Genomic DNA, 17,673 nt, shown 5'->3' on the forward strand with positions numbered 1-17,673 from the left:
TATAACTTGATGTACTAACCCCATACTTGAACACAATCTCTGCAACCAAACTGCTTCCTTGCTTGCATGAGTGGCTACCATGTATTCTACCTCTGTAGTTGAAAGTGCCACTATATATTATCTCTTACTCATTGTTGGGTTGTGTTATATTCTTTCCACGACTAGCCTACGTAGTTAACCGGGGGCCGCCCCCCCTTCGTTGCGCCGATTGCGTAGCAAGGGGGTCACAGGGGGGTGACATCCCACCCTATCCAAGGGGTTTGAGGGTGGTGGGTAGCCCCCTTATACAGGGTCTAGGCAACGCCCTGGGGAAAATTTTTGGACCGTATATTAGGTTGGGTGGACCTACCTATGGTTTTGTGCATGGTTTTCGCACATGGTTTTGGACGCGATGGTTTTTGGTCCATGGTTTTGGACGTGATGGTTTTCAGTCCATGGTATTGGATGCTTTAGCATGTATAAATATCTATTGTAACATTGAAAGGAAAATAATGAAAAATCAAGCTGGTAGTCCCGGTTTTGGGATCCAGGGGAAAATCTCTGTGTATATGTGTTTTATGTGTTATGCTATCGCATTGTTTATTTTCTGTGTTTTAGAATTCATATGCAGGTAATTTTTGTATGGGGTTAAAACCTACATTTGTTATTAGAGTTGTTTTGGTTTCAAGGGGACGTTTTTGTTGCTGAGGGGTTTCGATCGGGCCTATGGTAGACCCTGTTCAGTGGGAGAGCTGCTGGATTGATTCTGGTGGTGAAAGAAGATGGCAAGCAGTGGAAAGATAGAGATTGAGAAATTTAATGGTCAGAGTTTTGAGTTGTGGAAACTCAAGATGGAGGATCTATTGGTGGATAAATTAGTGGATCGTGGTAGATTCGGGTACTAAACCAACGGGAGTGTCCGATGAATAATGGAAGAAGTTGGATCGAAAGGAAAAGAGCACAATACGATTGTGTGTCTCAGATTTAGTATCGCTGAATGTATCAGGGGAAGATACCACTAACGCTTTGTGGGACAAGTTAGGGACTTTGTACCAATCTAAGTATTTGGTGAATAAACTGTTCCTAAAAAAAAATCTGTATAACCTGAGGATGAAAGATGGAGACTCAGTGACAAAGCATCTGAACACATTTAATACTGTGGTAAGTCAGTGATTATCTGTTGATATTAAAATTTCAGATGAAGATAAGTGCATCAGTTTGTTGTGTTCTCTACCAGATTCGTGGGATAATCTGGTTATTACAATAGGTAGCAATGCAGCTACTTTGCAGTTTGATGAAATAGTCTCATCCTTGTTGACGGAGGAGATGATATGGAAAAATATGGAAAGCTAGAATGGTGATGCCTTGCTGTATGAGGACAGTCCCATAATAGAAAAAAAAATAATTCATCGAGTAGGAGATATAAATCTAGAGGGAGATCTAAATATCCAGGAAAACCTGTAAAGGTAGTTTTCCAGAAATGCGGAAAGGAAGGGCACTACAAAAGGGACTGTAAATCTTAATCTCTTGACAAAGGAAAGGAATTTGATGATTCTCCTTCTGCAGAGGCGAAAACCACCTCAAATGAAGGTGGGGATGTGTACTTGGCTTCTTTAAGTACACATGTAGATCATGAGGCATGGTTGATTGACTCAAGTGCATCCTTTCACTTCACTCCCCATAGAGAGTGGTTCTGCGAGTATGAGAAATATTATGGTCGTGATGTCTTCTTGGGGGATGACAGGAAGGCTAGAATCATTGGTTGCGGAAAAGTAAAGTTGAAGTTTCAAGGTGGAAGGGTTAGAACACTTCTGGATGTTCTGCATTTTCTGCATTGGCCAAAAATCTGATTTCTGTAAGCAAGCTGGATGATGCAGTTGTAAAAAGAATGTTCGAGAAGGATACCTGCAAGATGGTTTGGGGAGCACTGGTATTGATGTGGGGAGTTTAGATTGGAACTCTGTACAAGCTGCAAGGTAGCACTATTGTTGATGGGTGCAACAGTTCTGTGGTTCCTGAAAGTGGAGCAGAAAATCTAGTGGTCTCTGGAGAGAAGACCATGCTGTGGCATCAAAGGCTTGGACATATTGGAGAGAAGGGCCTTCAAATACTTCATGGTAAATTTATGGTAGAAGGTATGATTAATAGATCTCTGGATTTTGATTTCTGTGAAAATTGTGTATATGGTAAGTAGAATTGGGTGAGTTTCCCCTTTGGTGGTAAGAGGGCAAAACATATATTAGAGCTTATGCACAGTGATGTTGGACCTGTGAAGGTTGCATCAATGGGTAAGTCTGTGTACTATGTATCATTTATAGATGACTTCTCAAGGAATACATGGATATATTTCCTTAAGAAGAAATCTGAAGTCTTTGACAGGTTTAAAGAATTTAAGGCATTGATGGAAAACCAGTTAGAGAAGAAGATAAAGGTGTTGAGGTTAGATAATGGTGGAGAGTTTTGCAGCAAGGAATTTGAATAATTCTGTAAGAAGTAGCACGGCAGAAGACTACTCCATGCACACTTGAGAAAAATGGTGTTGCAGAAAGAATGAACAAGACGTTGATGGAAAGGGCAAGAAGCATGCTCAGTGGTGTCGGGTTAGGACAGGAATTCTAGGTAGAGGCGGTGGAGACAGCATGTTACCTGGTCAACATATCAACTTCATCAGCGTTGGAGGATAAGAGTCCACAAGCGGTATGGACTAGTAAGAAACCCTCTCTTTCACATCTTAGGGTATTTGGATGTGATGCATATGTACATGTTCCAAAGGAGAAAAGAACCAAGTTGGATAGTAAATTTGAAAAGTGCATCTTTATTGGGTATAAGGATGGTTTAAAGGGTTATAAGCTTTGGAACCCAATAACAAGGAAGGTTGTGTATGGCCGAGATGTGGTGTTCAGAGAGGTGAAAGATGTTATTAAACATGAAGTCCAACCAAAGGAACATGAGAAGATAGAGTTTGAGCTTAAGGAGGAAGAATGAAACTCTATAGCAGAAGAGGAATCAGAAGATGAAGAGCCACAAACTTTGGGTGTGATAAGATCAATTCGAGAAAGAAGGCAGCCATAAAGGTATAGTCCATCTGCTTTCTGTTCAAATTTTTCTTTACCTATTACCGATGATGATCCCAGAACTATGAAGGAAGTAGTAGATTCAGAGGATGGAAAACTATGGAAAGAGGCAATGTTTGATGAAATGGCATTTTTGCACAAAAATGAGGATTGGGATCTGGTGGAGTTGCCGGCTAGAAGGAAACCCATTGGCAGCAAATGGGTGTTCAAGAAGAAGACAAATGCAGAAGGAAAGGTGGAGAAATATAAAAGGTTATTCCTAGGTGCTAGGAATTGATTTTGGTGATATTTTTTTCTCCTGTTGCCAAGGTAGCTTCTATTAGATTACTTTTATCTGTTACTGCTGCTTTTGATTTTGAGGTAGAACAGATGGATGTGAAGATAACATTTCTTCATGGGGATCTGAAAGAGGAGATCTACATGAAGCAACCTGAAGGCTTTACGATGAAGGGTAAGAAAGAACTGGTATGCAAGTTAAAGAAGTCTCCGTATGGGTTAAAACAGTCACCAAGGATGTGGTATCAGAAATTTGATACATTTATACAGGGACTTGGCTTCAATAGAAGAAAGGTAGATCACTTTGTGTATTTTAAATTAATTGGTGACCATGTTATTTATCTGGTCTTGTATATGGATGATATGTTGCTAGTTGGAAATGACAAAGAAATTATCTAGGATTTGAAGACCCAATTGTCCTCCAAATTCGACATGAAATGTCTTGGTGCTGCAAACTGTATTTTGGGCATGGAAATTAAAAGAGATCAGGCAAAGAGGAAGCTCTGGTTAAACCAGAGGAAGTATGTCAAGACAATACTACAAAGGTTTAATATGCAGGATAGTAAACTGGTGAAGGTTCCTATTCCTATTGCTGTAAAGTTATTTGCTGAACAGTGTCTCAAGACACAAGAAGAGGAAGAGGACATGTCCCGTGTTCCATATACAAGTACAGTCGGTAGCCTAATGTATGCGATGGTCTGTAAAAGACCAAACATTGCACATGTAGTGGGAGTATTGAGCAGGTTTATGTCAAAACTGGGAAAGGAGCATTAGCTAGTAGTGAAGCGGGTTTTCAGGTATTTGCGTGGCACTAGTGATTATGGTTTGTGCTACCAAGGAAGACCAGGATGGGACACGGTTTTGGATATATGTGGATTTGTTGATGTAGACTGGGTTGGAGATATGGATCAGAGAAGATCTACAAGTGGGTATGTGTTTAACCTATTTGGAGGTGCAGTCAACTGGATGAGTAAGAAACAATCTGTAGTGGCATTATCAAATACACAGGTAGAATACATGCTAGCCACTCATGCAAGCAAGGAAGCAGTTTGGTTGCAGAGATTGTGTTCAAGTATGGGGTTAGTACAGAGAGCTATAAGGATAGACTGTGACAGCCAAAGTGAAATTTTCTTGGCAAAGAACCCTGCTTATCATTTAGAGGCAAAGCACATTGATGTTCAGTATCACTTTGTGGGGGATATGATAGAAGACAAAAAGGTGTTGCTGGTAAAGGTGGACACTTTGAATAATACTAAAGATGCATTGACAAAATCAGTGAGCTCTGAGAAGTTCTCTTGGTGTAGAGAAACAATGGGCATTCCAGGGCTGGATAAATGACTAAGCTCTCCTATGGCCCCCTGTGGAAAGAAAACAACAAGTGGGAGAATGTTGGGTTGTGTTATATTCTTGCCACGACTAGCCTACATAGTTAACTGGGGGGGTTAGAGTGGGGGTATAGCCCCCCCTTTGTTGCACCGATTACGTAGTGGGGGGTTCACAGGCGGTTTTAGGGGGGCGGGTAGCCCCCTCTATAGGGTCTGGGGCAGCACCCCGGTGTTATAGACATTTTTGTGCCTTACAGCTCTAAGCATGAAATGTCCATAAACCAAGGGCTCCTAAGTCCCTAAAAGTGTTGTTCCAACCCCTAAAGGAACAAGGTCAACAAATTACAGCTTCTCCCAGAAATTCTCCACCAGAAACCGCTCAAAATCAGTCAAAACAGGATCATTTCAGCTGCTCCACTAGCCAAGTGCGTTGCATAGCACCTAAGTCCACTAGCTAGGTGCATTGCAACGCACCTAAATGCACTACCAGGGTGTGTTGAGAGGGAAATGACAAATGGCAGTGTCATTCCGCGAGGTGGAGAGACAATGGAAGCTTCTAGAATCTTCTCCAATGACACTTGCCTCACTGAATTCGACCAAGGATGAGTAAGAGGCTCTCAGTCTCCAAGTGGAAGCAAGAACTGACAGAGAGAAGCCACTAATCAAATCATGAGCTGACTCATCCTCCTTGCATACATCTATATATGGATCCCTCATCCCAGAGATCCAGAGGCTATAATTTTGCACATTGTAAGGAATTGCTGTTGGTTTTGAGATACATATCAGAGAATTGGGTGATCTATGCTTTGTTGGGGGTGAAGAAGGGACTTCTTTGCTGGGAGGTTGATGCTGGGTCAGGAATCATTGGTTGTAACTCCTCCTGGATCTTCTTGTATATCAATAAAACTATTTGAGTTTCTTCTCCATGCTTGTGTTTCATTGATGCTTGTTACATTTGTATGGTTAACTTAAATCTGATCCTAAGTTATTTATGAATATAAACCCATGTCTTTGTATAGTTTCTTTCTTCTGTGATCTTACAGGTACTTGGTGAAGCTGGGCAAGTAAGGGAGCAGGTAGCTGGAAGCTGTCAAAGAGGAGAGAGATTGGATCAAAGGACTAGCGCAAGACACAGGTTGGTTCATCCTATTCCTCTTTGTTTATAGTTCATAAAGAAGAATACAAAAGTAGTTTTCTCTGTTTGTTTCTAAGGTAGCTGTCACACCTTAGTGGGATAGAGTAGTTCTAAATAGACACTTTTCCCGATAACAAAATGGCGACTCCGCTGGGGATCGTGTCTAATTAGTTTGTTTGTGTTTCTCTTGTTGTTTATTTCATAAACTTATAAGTAGCAATCGAACTGCATTTGCCATTAACAAATGCAAAGTAGACATCTGCTGCTTTAATCCATTCACTGGATCTGTTTATGATTTGAACAGCTGATTCATAGACTAGCTGATTGCCCTTGTGATAGCTCTTAGACCCCCCTTAGATCTACCTCTGATTGTGCATTACTGATTGCTTTTACTCGGCCAAAAACCAAAGATTAAACTACAAACCGTGACCCAGAACCCGGATAGAATTCTCATTTCTGCCCCAGTGCAGGCTCTGTGAAGAGGTTCTGCATTTCAACGCTCTTGCCGAGAGGGCTACCTGCGCTGCAATGCAGTTTCTCTGTGTAACAGGTGCGCTGATCAGCCTAGCCTTGTGCAGCTGAGGTTCTTTGCTTCATTCTTTCCAGTTTTGTCTTTGATTTTTGCAGCCTGTGATCAGTATATGACTGTTTCAGACCCCTTTTCCTTACTGATATTCCGCCTCAGTTGTACAAAAGAACTGTAGATGTTTTTATGTGTTTGTTGAGTCGTTTACAGTTTTCCATTGCAAAAGTATAATAGTCGTGCTGTCGTCCTTTGATTTAGATCTGTCGCAAGTGTCGATTTCGATCATAGGAGAAAGTTTATTTGCTGTTGATAGTCGATTATGCTTTTACTTTTGCCTTTGGTTTGAATTTGTGACTTTCTAGTGTCGAAACGAGTATTTATTTCAAAATCATAAAGTGTCGTAATCATCTCTACCTTTTGATTTCGAAAAGAAGCTTGTTTGTGTTTGTCACTTGAAAGCAAATTCATATTTGTACATCAACTTTCCTTTTAGGCATCAATATTAAGAAAGTGAAAAAAAAATACATGCATGTGCATTTGCATATTGACAGTCTGTTTGGCTTGATTTAGGAAAGTGCATTTACAGTGTGCTCTTTGCTCTTTGCGAAAAGATTGTGTCTTTCTTTTCCCCTAGTAGCTAGGATTTTCATTGCTGAAAAGAGATAAAAGTTTGTTTATCATCTTTAGATTGCATTTTAGGAATTACATCTACATCTCGTGGTGATCCCAAAAGGCAAACTTCATAAGAAAGATCAACTTAAAATAAATTCAATGAACCTAACAACGCTTTGGAACTTAACACACAACATTTAGAGGTCTAGGCTAGAGACGTATTCCGGCGTCGTAAAGCTTGGTAACTGTTGTCCTCACTGATGGTTGGGTGATTCCTCCACTTTGAGATGATAAGTGCCAGTACGGACTTGTGCTCCCACGTACCGTCGAGTATATTTTGGGAGACCCCTATATGCTTAAATCCTTTATCCATAGGAATCCGTGTCTGCCGCCCTATCGATCGCAATGCACTGAACACAGCATTCGGGAAGATTGACTGCCGTACCGTAAAAAGTATTCTGCAGTTTTGTGATTGGTTTGGTACTCCCTCTACCTAGACCTCCAGAGCAGTCCCTTTCGTTCCTTTTCAGACTCCTTAACGGAAAAGGTCCATCTGAGCACTTGTCACTTCAGGCTCATTAAAAATCGAAGGAGACTAGAGTCATCTTTTGTTTTTTCTCGACTCTTAAAAATTGAAAAAACAAGTTGTGTAAAAGTGTCTAAAATTTATTTTAAACGGAATAATCATCACCATTCCCTCATTGGTCTTCAAAGTTAGTCTCTTTTCATCGAAAGTTCTTGTAGAATCACTAGAAAATCTTTTGGATAGACTAGATATGTCTGAACAATCGTCGACATCCAGGACTGTGTCATCCAACGCAGCAGCAGCAGAGCCTCCTGCTGCTACTCCAACGATGTTCGATGGTATATCATCTGTCCCAGCAAGTTATCAACAACAAGACGAAGTCCAATCAGGGACTGTTTCGACGACATGGTCAGTTCCTATTTCTTCATCCGGATTATCATCTGGTATTTCTTATGTTGAAACTCAACAAATCGATCCAATGTGTCTTCAAAGGCCAATATACCCTTTAAGTACTGGATTTCCACCATATGGAGGGCAGTATGCCTTTTCATTGTTCCCTCCCGGAGAACAACCATATGGGAGTTTACAACAAAGTTCAGGTCAAACTGGAATTACATCCAGCGGTTGGGTACCAATACTGCCTCAGCAACCAAGGGTTGCATATTCAATGCAACCAGTCCACCCTGTGTCGAATATTCCCACGATACCTGGTATGGTGATTGCGTCGCAAGTACAAGCGCTACCTGTTGTATGTCAACCCCAAGTTTCTCAGGTTGCAATACAACAACCTCTTGTCTCGACAACTCAATCACAACCTGAGGTTAGTTCCTCCTTATCTGGAGCGACTCAGGCTCAAACAAGTACTATGACTCCTAATCTTGGTCAATCATCCAGTATTGGACAACAACAAATGGTCCAACAACCAGGGCTGGTTCAATCTCAACAACCACAATTCCAGCAATCATATCAAGGACCTAAGCAACAAGTCTTTGTAAGTAATGGGCAACTGCATTTCCAAAGCGGTTATCAACAACCATACTATAATGGTTATGCCCATCAACCTTGTCAAAGTTGCCAGCATCAAATACATTATGCTGGTATGCAAAGACCCACTGCTCAGGCGATTCCATCTTATCCTGGGTATGCTTCGCCTAACCTGAATCAACAGTTTCCCTTTGTAGCAACTCTAGAATTACCAGATCTAAACCGGCTGACGAATGATCCAATTGCTTATGCCCCTTGGTGGCCAGTGATTCCGCATAAACTTCCGTAAGATATTCCTAAATTTAATGGAAATCCGAGTGAATATCCGTCGAATCATGTGATGACCTTTCATCTGTGGTGTTCATCAAACACCCTAAACGATGATTCGATTAGGCTTCTCCTTTTTCAGAGGACGTTAACTGGTCCGGCAGCAAAATGGTATATCGAATTGCCTAGAGCTTCATTCGACAACTTCAGTACCCTAGCCACAACCTTTTTAACCCATTTTCAGTTATCGATAAGGTACGAAACGGGAACGAAACTTCTTACCAATTTCAAACAAACGACGGCCACTCACATATCTGATCATATACATGAGTGGCGACGTCGTCGTAGAATGGTGAAAACGTATGTTCCCGATCAGCTTTTAGCTGAATGGTTTATCAAGTCATTACTACCTTCCATCACGGAAGATGTGGCAAAAGGGGGAGTCGTCACTGAAGAGCAAGTTATTGCTCGTGCACAATATCTAGACTTGATCTATACTCAGTCTGGCACGCTCTACGATAAAATACCTGATGCTCCTAGACCAGAATTTTCTGTTCCTCCTCCTCCTAAATCAAACAATGACTCTCATGCTGGCGATGGCGTGATTGGCGCAACAGACACGAAATCGACAAAGGCTACATCTAAAAAGGCCCGTAAGATTTCTAGTCAAAATGCAAATGAGGAACTTCTTGCCTCGGAAGTAAATGTCGTGTCGACCGACAAGGGCAAAAAACTGAAGCAACTAGGGGGAAAGAAGAAAAAGAAAGGGAGAAAAAAGAAGCATGATGAGTCATCTCCTGAAAAACCTTCTACAAACCCTTCTGGGCAAAGGAAACCCCCTGCAGGGTGTCATATATGCGATGAGGATCATTGGACGAGAGATTGTCCACATAAAGCTGAAGTTAAGAAACTCTTTAAGAGTTCAAAAACCTCAGCAGTATTGACTGATCCGTTTCCAAACCCGGGAACCAAACTGGTTGCTAATCAAAATGCTTCCTGATCCCAAGTGCTTATGTTGTCTATCTCAGAGCAACAAAATGATGCTTAGACAAGGAATAAAGATTACGGGAATCCACAACTATCGAATAACAAGGCTAATGAACAACCTAGTAGTTCGACAACAACTTTGACCGAAGTTGTGCCACCCATCATTCCTGAACCAATGATGAAGCCTCCAAAGGGAGTAGTACACAAATCGACATTTAATCCTCGTGTCAAAGTAGCACAGAATTATAATATAGTAGAGGACCTGGCCCAATCGCCGTCTGCTATGTCGACACTTGAGGTACCGCAAAATTGCCCCTCCCAAAAGCAAGCTTTATTATCAGCAATAGGGGGGATTGACCCAATGGATTCCAATCTTGTGGCCTTTGATCATAAAGGATATGACCCTCAGTTACCAGCTCAACTAGCTTTCCTTATTCAAGTGAAAGCCCTCAACAAAACTGTTCATCGAACAATTATTGATGAGGGGGCATCTACATGTATTATGTCGATGAGTTGCTGGAAAAATTTAGGCTCACCACCCTTGTCGAGATCATCAATGACGTTAAAAGAATTTGATGGACGATCATACACTCCATACGGGATTTTAAGTAACTTGCAAGTTGAACTAGGGGGCAAAACAGTAGGAATTGATGTTGAAGTAATTGATGGAAACCTCGATTACAACATCCTACTGGGAAGGCCCTGGATATATGCCATGGCCACAGTTGTGTCGACCTACTTCAAGAAGATTGCATTTCCCTTTCAAGGAGGAATTACAGTCGTCGACCAACAAACATTTCTCCCCAACAGTTCACAAGTTACGGGAAGCATTCCAATGATCCATGGAAGCAATCATGCACTTCAAAATATCGGAGTAGGTCTCCTAAAATACCCTGCCTTAATGGGTACTTTTGCCCTACCGCCTCCGAGTAATCTGGCGGAAGTGGCCACAGTGGAAACCTACAATATGAAATCTTCTATATCTAATGGATTCCAAAGATTCCTGAACATTTTGTCAGCATGGATCATCGCCATTTTAGAAATATTGTAGCAATCAATTTTCTTGGCCTGGGGGGCAACCCCAAATCAACGCTCATCGAGTGTTTGGATAGATAGGTCTAAGGAATATGGCACCTCTTCAAATCCTTCGTCACTTGTACATTCTACAAACGAAGGAATCATTCAATCAATGATGAAAGAAGAGGCACCATGGGAAGATTACCACCATCACTCCCATCTTCCAGATAACCACGAAGATTATTCCAGCAACCTTAATCATCCTTCAGTTTTTGATTTTCTATCAAATAGTGTAAATATGGTGGATTCCGAGGACGGTTCTTATCTCGTGTCGACCTCGTTAAAAAATGAAAAAAGGAGTCATGAGGATAGTTCTTTTACTGTGTCAACCTCATTAAAAAATGAAACAGATCCCCTTTCCAAATCTCAAAAGTAAACCTTCATTCCAATCACCGAGTTGAATGCAATGAAGCTTGGGGGGCATGCACCTTGATTTACGTTATTATGCTGGGGGCATGTAAACTTATCTCGAGCAGTGTTACCGCAAGGTTCAAGCTCGTTAAAATATAAACCCGCATCGAGCAGTTTTAGCACATAGTTCAAGCTCGTTAAAAAATAAACATAAGACATGAGAAAATGTTTCCACCCGCATTTAAGCTCGTTAAAAAATGAACTATTCCCCGGTAAATAACCACCGTGAATGAAGTACTTCAGCCATTAAAGCCTTGGTCGTGTTTGCACCGTCACCTCCACTTTTCCATTGGCTGATCATTCACCTCCATTTGATTGTTTACCCATTTTGAGGAACAGCTGCGAAGAGTGATTTCACTAGCCATCCTTGTGACACTGCCGTGATTGGAAAATTCCAAACCTTACCTGGAATCAGCTGCTACCCATTTTATCACTCGTTCCTCAAAAGACGAGTCTTCTTTAAGCTCTTTTCTGACTCGTAAAATATGAAAATATTGCCGAGTTCTGGCCTTCCAGCTCGTTAAAGCGACGGGAAGTGCTATCCCTCCTCTAAATTTTAATCTTTTTGGACCTGAGGGATTATTGCACAAAAAGATCGAGCGCTTGTTTTGTTCAGCTCGTTAAAGCTAATCGAAAATTCATCCCTTCTGTATTGTTTTATACTTTTTCGGACTTAAGGGATTAGATGACGAAAAAGGAATTTTCGAGTTACCTTTACGTACCTTTTCAGACTCTCTAAAAATGAAAAGGACCGAGTTATCTTTGTCGTTAGACTCGTTAAAAATATTAATAGCGACAAACTTGTCTTTAGACGAGAACGAGTTTCACTATCGCTAGGCTCGTTAAAACATAGCGATGGGTTTGCCCGAAGGGAAAATTATAGAACAAGCATATGTTATCCTCCTCAAGCTTGACAACAATAAAGAGGTACTAGTTAGCAATGACTGGGGAAAAATTGGGAAGAAAACTCAAAGAATCTTTATTGGTAGCAAGTCGCTCTTGAACATGACACTTCCACTCTGTGCCCGAGTCAGGTTGGGTTGTTTCATTCACCGGTCACATCACCATGGTCTCGCCATACCACCCACATTTGGGGTTAATGCTACCAATCCATCACATAAGTGTCGCCGACATGTTTAAGAGAAGTCATCCAGAAAGGCCACCTGTGTCCCGCCCACTACCATACATTATACTCCATTCTTTCATGACCGCCACCCTGAACCATATATCATCAGATTGTTTTCACCTCCATCAAAATCATTTACTCCGTTCCGTGTCATTGATGTGGGATTCATTAAGGCCCTCCTATGACGGATCACTTCTTGTCGACATCAGCTCATTATCCGAGAAGTTGATCTAGGAACACCCCATTCAGTACTTTGAAGCTTGCATGCCTCAATGGCAAGTTTCTCACTTCCGGCGACAGGTTTACATCAATGACCTTCGACCGAAAGATTTTGCGTGGTGTTCGACGCCAAGTCCTTTATTCACACCACGTGAATTGTACTGCAGTACCTTGAGGGTCATTATCATTATCGGTGATTCCTCTCGCGCTTGTTAACAGTTTACATCATTGACTGGTAATCAAGCGATGTCTTTCCATGTTCAACTTCAAAACATTTCTCACATGGATCGACTTGTACTTTGAGTGAAGATCGGACGAGATTGAAGACCCCGGATCTAGTTTCATCCATCCGGGCTGCGATATATATTCAGGAAAATAAAGACATTGAAATGTACAACATTGCAGCACAGATAATCATCCTACCAAAAGGATGATGGCTCTATGAGAATCATCAGTCTACCATCAGACGATTGTTTGTCCTATGTACATGAAAGTGAATTTATAAAGCTGAGCATGGGAATTCCCGCCTCAGCTAGATCATGAAAACAGTATGAAGATAATGTATTGTATTGTATCTTATTACAGGTCTCCTCCCAGCATTGAAAGAACTTTGGATCCTCCTAATAAAGCATTTCACCCGATAAACGACCTCATACTTTAGGGGGCAACTGTTATAGACATTTTTGTGCCTTACAGCTCTAAGCATGAAATGTCCATAAACCAAGGGCTCCTAAGTCCCTAAAAGTGTTGTTCCAACCCCTAAAGGAACAAGGTCAACAAATTACACCTTCTCCCAGAAGTTCTCCACCAGAAACCGCTCAGAATCAGTCAAAACAGGATCATTTCAGCTGCTCCACTAGCCAAGTGCGTTGCATAGCACCTAAGTCCACTAGCTAGGTGCGTTGCAACGCACCTAAATGCACTACCAAGGTGCGTTGAGCGGGAAATGACAAATGGCAGTGTCATTCCGCGAGGTGGAGAGACAATGGAAGCTTCCAGAATCTTCTCCAATGACACTTGCCTCACTGAATTCGACCAAGGATGAGTAAGAGGCTCTCAGTCTCCAAGTGGAAGCAAGAACTGACAGAGAGAAGCCACTAATCAAATCATGAGCTGACTCATCCTCCTTGCATACATCTATATATGGATCCCTCATCCCAGAGATCCAGAGGCTGGAATTTTGCACATTGTAAGGAATTGTTGTTGGTTTTGAGATACATATCAGAGAATTGGGTGATCTATGCTTTGTTGGGGGTGAAGAAGGGACTTCTTTGCTGGGAGGTTGATGTTGGGTCAGGAATCATCGGTTGTAACTCCTCCTGGATCTTCTTGTATATCAATAAAACTATTTGAGTTTCTTCTCCATGCTTGTGTTTCATTGATGCTTGTTACATTTGTATGGTTAACTTAAATATGATCCTAAGTTATTTATGAATATAAACCCATGTATTTGTATAGTTTCTTTCTTCTGTGATCTTACAGGTACTTGGTGAAGCTGGGCAAGTAAGGGAGCAGGTAGCTGGAAGCTGTCAAAGAGGAGAGAGATTGGATCAAAGGACTAGCGCAAGACACAGGTTGGTTCATCCTATTCCTCTTTGTTTATATTTCATAAAGAAGAATACAAAAGTAGTGTTCTCTGTTTGTTTCTAAGGTAGCTGTCACACCTTAGTGGGATAGAGCAGTTCTAAATAGACACTTTTCTCGATAACACCCGGTGAAATTTTTTTGGACCCTATATTAGGTTGGGTGGGCCTACCTATGGTTTATGCATGGTTTTCACACATGGTTTTGGACGTGATGGTTTTCGATCCATGGTTTTGGACGTGTTGGTTTTTAGTCCATGGTATTGGATGATTCGACATGTATAAATATGTATTCTAACATTGAAAGGAAAATAACGAAAAATCAAGCTAGTAGTCCCGGTTTTGGGATCGAGGGGAAAATCTCTGTGTATATGTGTTTTATGTGTTATGCTCTCGCATTGTTTATTTTCTGTGTTTTAGAATTCGTATGCAGGTAATTTCTGTACGAGGTTAAAACCTACACTCATCCAACTGACTGCACCTCCAAATTGGTTAAACACATATCCACTTGTATATCTTCTCTGATCCAGATCTCCAGCCCAGTTTGCATCAACAAAGCCACGGATGTCCAAAACTTTATCTAATCCTGGTCTTCCTTGGTAGCACAAACCATAATCACCGGTGCCACGCAAATACCTGAAAACCCACTTCACTGATGTCCAATGCTCCTTCCCTGGTTTTGACATAAATCTGCTCAATACTCCCACTGCATGTGCAATGTCTGGTCTAGTATAGACCATTTCATACATCAAACTACCAATTGCACTGGCATATGGAACACAGGAAATGTCCTCTTCCTCTTCTTGTGTCTCGGGACACTGTTCAACATATAAATTTACATCTACAGGAATAGGAACCTTCACCGGTTTACTATCCTGCAAATTAAACCTCTGTAGTATTGTCTCGACATACTTCCTCTGGTTTAACCATAACCTCCTCTTTGCCTGATCTTGTTTAATTTCCATGCCCAAAATATAGTTTTCAGCACCAAGATCTTTCATGTCAAATTTGGAGGACAATTGGGTCTTCAAATCCTGGATAATTTCATTGTCATTTCCAACCAGCAACATATCATCCACATATAAGACCAGATAAATAACACGGTCACCAATTAATTTAAAATACACAGAGTGATTTGCTTTTCTTCTAGTGAAGCCAAGTCCCTGTATAAATGTGTCAAATTTTTGATACCACATCCTTGGTGACTTTTTTACCCACACAGAGACATTTTTAACTTGCATATGAGTTCTTTCTTACCCTTCACCACAAAGCCTTCAGGTTGCTTCATGTAGATCTCTTCTTCCAGATCCCCGTGAAGAAATGTTGTCTTAACATCCATCTGTTCTACCTCAAAATCAAAAGAAACAACAACAAATAAAAGTAATCTAATAGAAGCTACCTTGGCAACAGGAGAAAAAATATCACCAAAATCAATTTTCGACACCTGGGAATAACCTTTTGCTACCAACCGAACTTTTTATTTCTCCACCTTTCCTTTTGCATTCATCTTCTTCTAGAACACCCATTTATTTCCAATGGGTTTCCTTCGAGCCGACAACTCCACTAGATCCCAAACCTCATTTTTGTGAACAGATGCCATTTCATCAACCATGGCATCATTCTAGAGTTTTCCATCCTCTGAATCTACTGCTTCCTTCACAGTTCTGGGATCATCATCAGTAATAGAGAAAGAAAAATTTGAACAAAAAGCAGATGGATTATACCTTTCTGGCTACCTTCTTTCTCGAACTTATCTTCTTACAATCGGAGTTTGTGGATCTTCATATTCTGATTCCTCTTCTGTTGTAGAGTCTGATTCTTCCTCATTTAGCTAAAAATCTATCTTCTCAGGTTCCTTTGGTAGGACTTCATGTTTAATAACATATTTCACCTCTCTAAACACCACATCTCAGTTGTACACAACCTTCCTTGTTACTGGGTTCCAAAGCTTATAGCCTTTTAAACCATCCCTATACCCAATAAAGATGCACTTTTCAGATTTACTATCTAACTTTATTCTTTTCTCCTTTGGAACATGTACATATGCATCACAACCAAATACCCTCAAATGTGAAAGAGAAGGGTTCTTACTAGTCCATACGGCTTGTCGAGTATTATCCTCAAATGTTGATGAAGGTGATCTATTGACCAGGTAACATGTTGTCTCCACCACCTCTACCCAGAATTCCCATCCTAACCCGGCACCACTGAACATGCTTCTTTCCCTTTCCATCAACGTCTTGTTCATTCTTTCTGCAACTCCATTTTTCTCAGGTGTGTATGAATTAGTCTTATGCTGTGCTATACCACACTTCTTATAGAACTCTTTAAATTCCTTCGATGACAGAGCATCTGAACACATTTAATACTATGGTAATCCAGTTATTATGTGTTGATATTAAAATTTCAAATGAAGATAAGTGCATTAGTTTTTTGCGTTCTCTACCAGATTTGTGGGATAGTCTAGTTGTTGCAATAGGTAGCAATGCAACTACCTTGTAGTTTGATGAAATAATCTCATCCTTGCTGACAGAGGATATGAGATGGAAAAATATGGAGAGCCAGAATGGTGATGCCTTGTTTGTACGAGGATGGTCCCGGAACATAAACAAAAATAAGTCCTTGAGTGAGAGATCTAAATCTAGAGGGAGATCTAAATCTCCAAGAAAACCTGTAAAGATGTGCTGGAAATGCGAAAAGGAAGGGAACTACAAAAGGGATTGTAAATCTAAAGCTCTTGAGAAAGGAAAGGGATCTGATGATGCTCTTTCTGTAGAGGTGAAAACCACCTTAAATGAAGGTGGGGATGTGTACTTGGATTCTTCTTCAAGTACACATGTAGATCATGAGGCATGGTTGATTGACTTAGGTGCATCCTTTCACTTCACTCCCCATAGAGAGTGGTTCTGCGAGTATGAGAAATATGATGGTGGTGATGTCTTCTTAGGGGATGACAGGAAGGCTAGAATCATTGGTCGCAGAAAATTCAAGTTGAAGTTGCAAGGTGGAAGGATTAGAACACTTCTGGGTGTTCTACATATTCCTGCATTAGCCAGAAATATGATTTCTCTAAGCAAGCTGGATGATGCAGGTGTAAAAATAGTGTTCGAGAAAGATATGTACAAGATGGTTTAGGGAGCACCGGTATTGATGCGGGGAGTTCGGATTGGAACTCTATAAAAGATGAAAGGTAGCTCTGTTATTGATGGGTGTAATGGTTCTTTGGTTCCTGAACGTGGAGTAGAAAATCTAGTGGTCTCTAGAGAAAAGACCATGCTATGGCATCAAAGGCTTGGAGATATTGGAGAGAAGGGCCTTCGAATACTTCATGGTAAAGTTATGGTAGAAGGTATGTCTAAAAGATTTTTGGATTTTGATTTCTTTGAAAATTGTGTATATGGGAAGCAGAATCGGGTGAATTTCACCTCAGGTGAGTTTCACCTTTATCTTCTTCTCTGTCTAGTTTTCCACTAGAGCCTTAAATTCTTTAAACCTATCAAAGACTTCATATTTCTTCTTGAGGAAAAATATCCATGTGTTCCTTGAGAAGTCATCTATAAATGACA

Source organism: Pinus tabuliformis, chromosome 4_2 (genome assembly GCF_031772625.1).
Source record: "Pinus tabuliformis cultivar Carrire ecotype Pingquan chromosome 4_2, CPIR1, whole genome shotgun sequence".
Lineage (NCBI taxonomy): Eukaryota > Viridiplantae > Streptophyta > Pinopsida > Pinales > Pinaceae > Pinus > Pinus tabuliformis.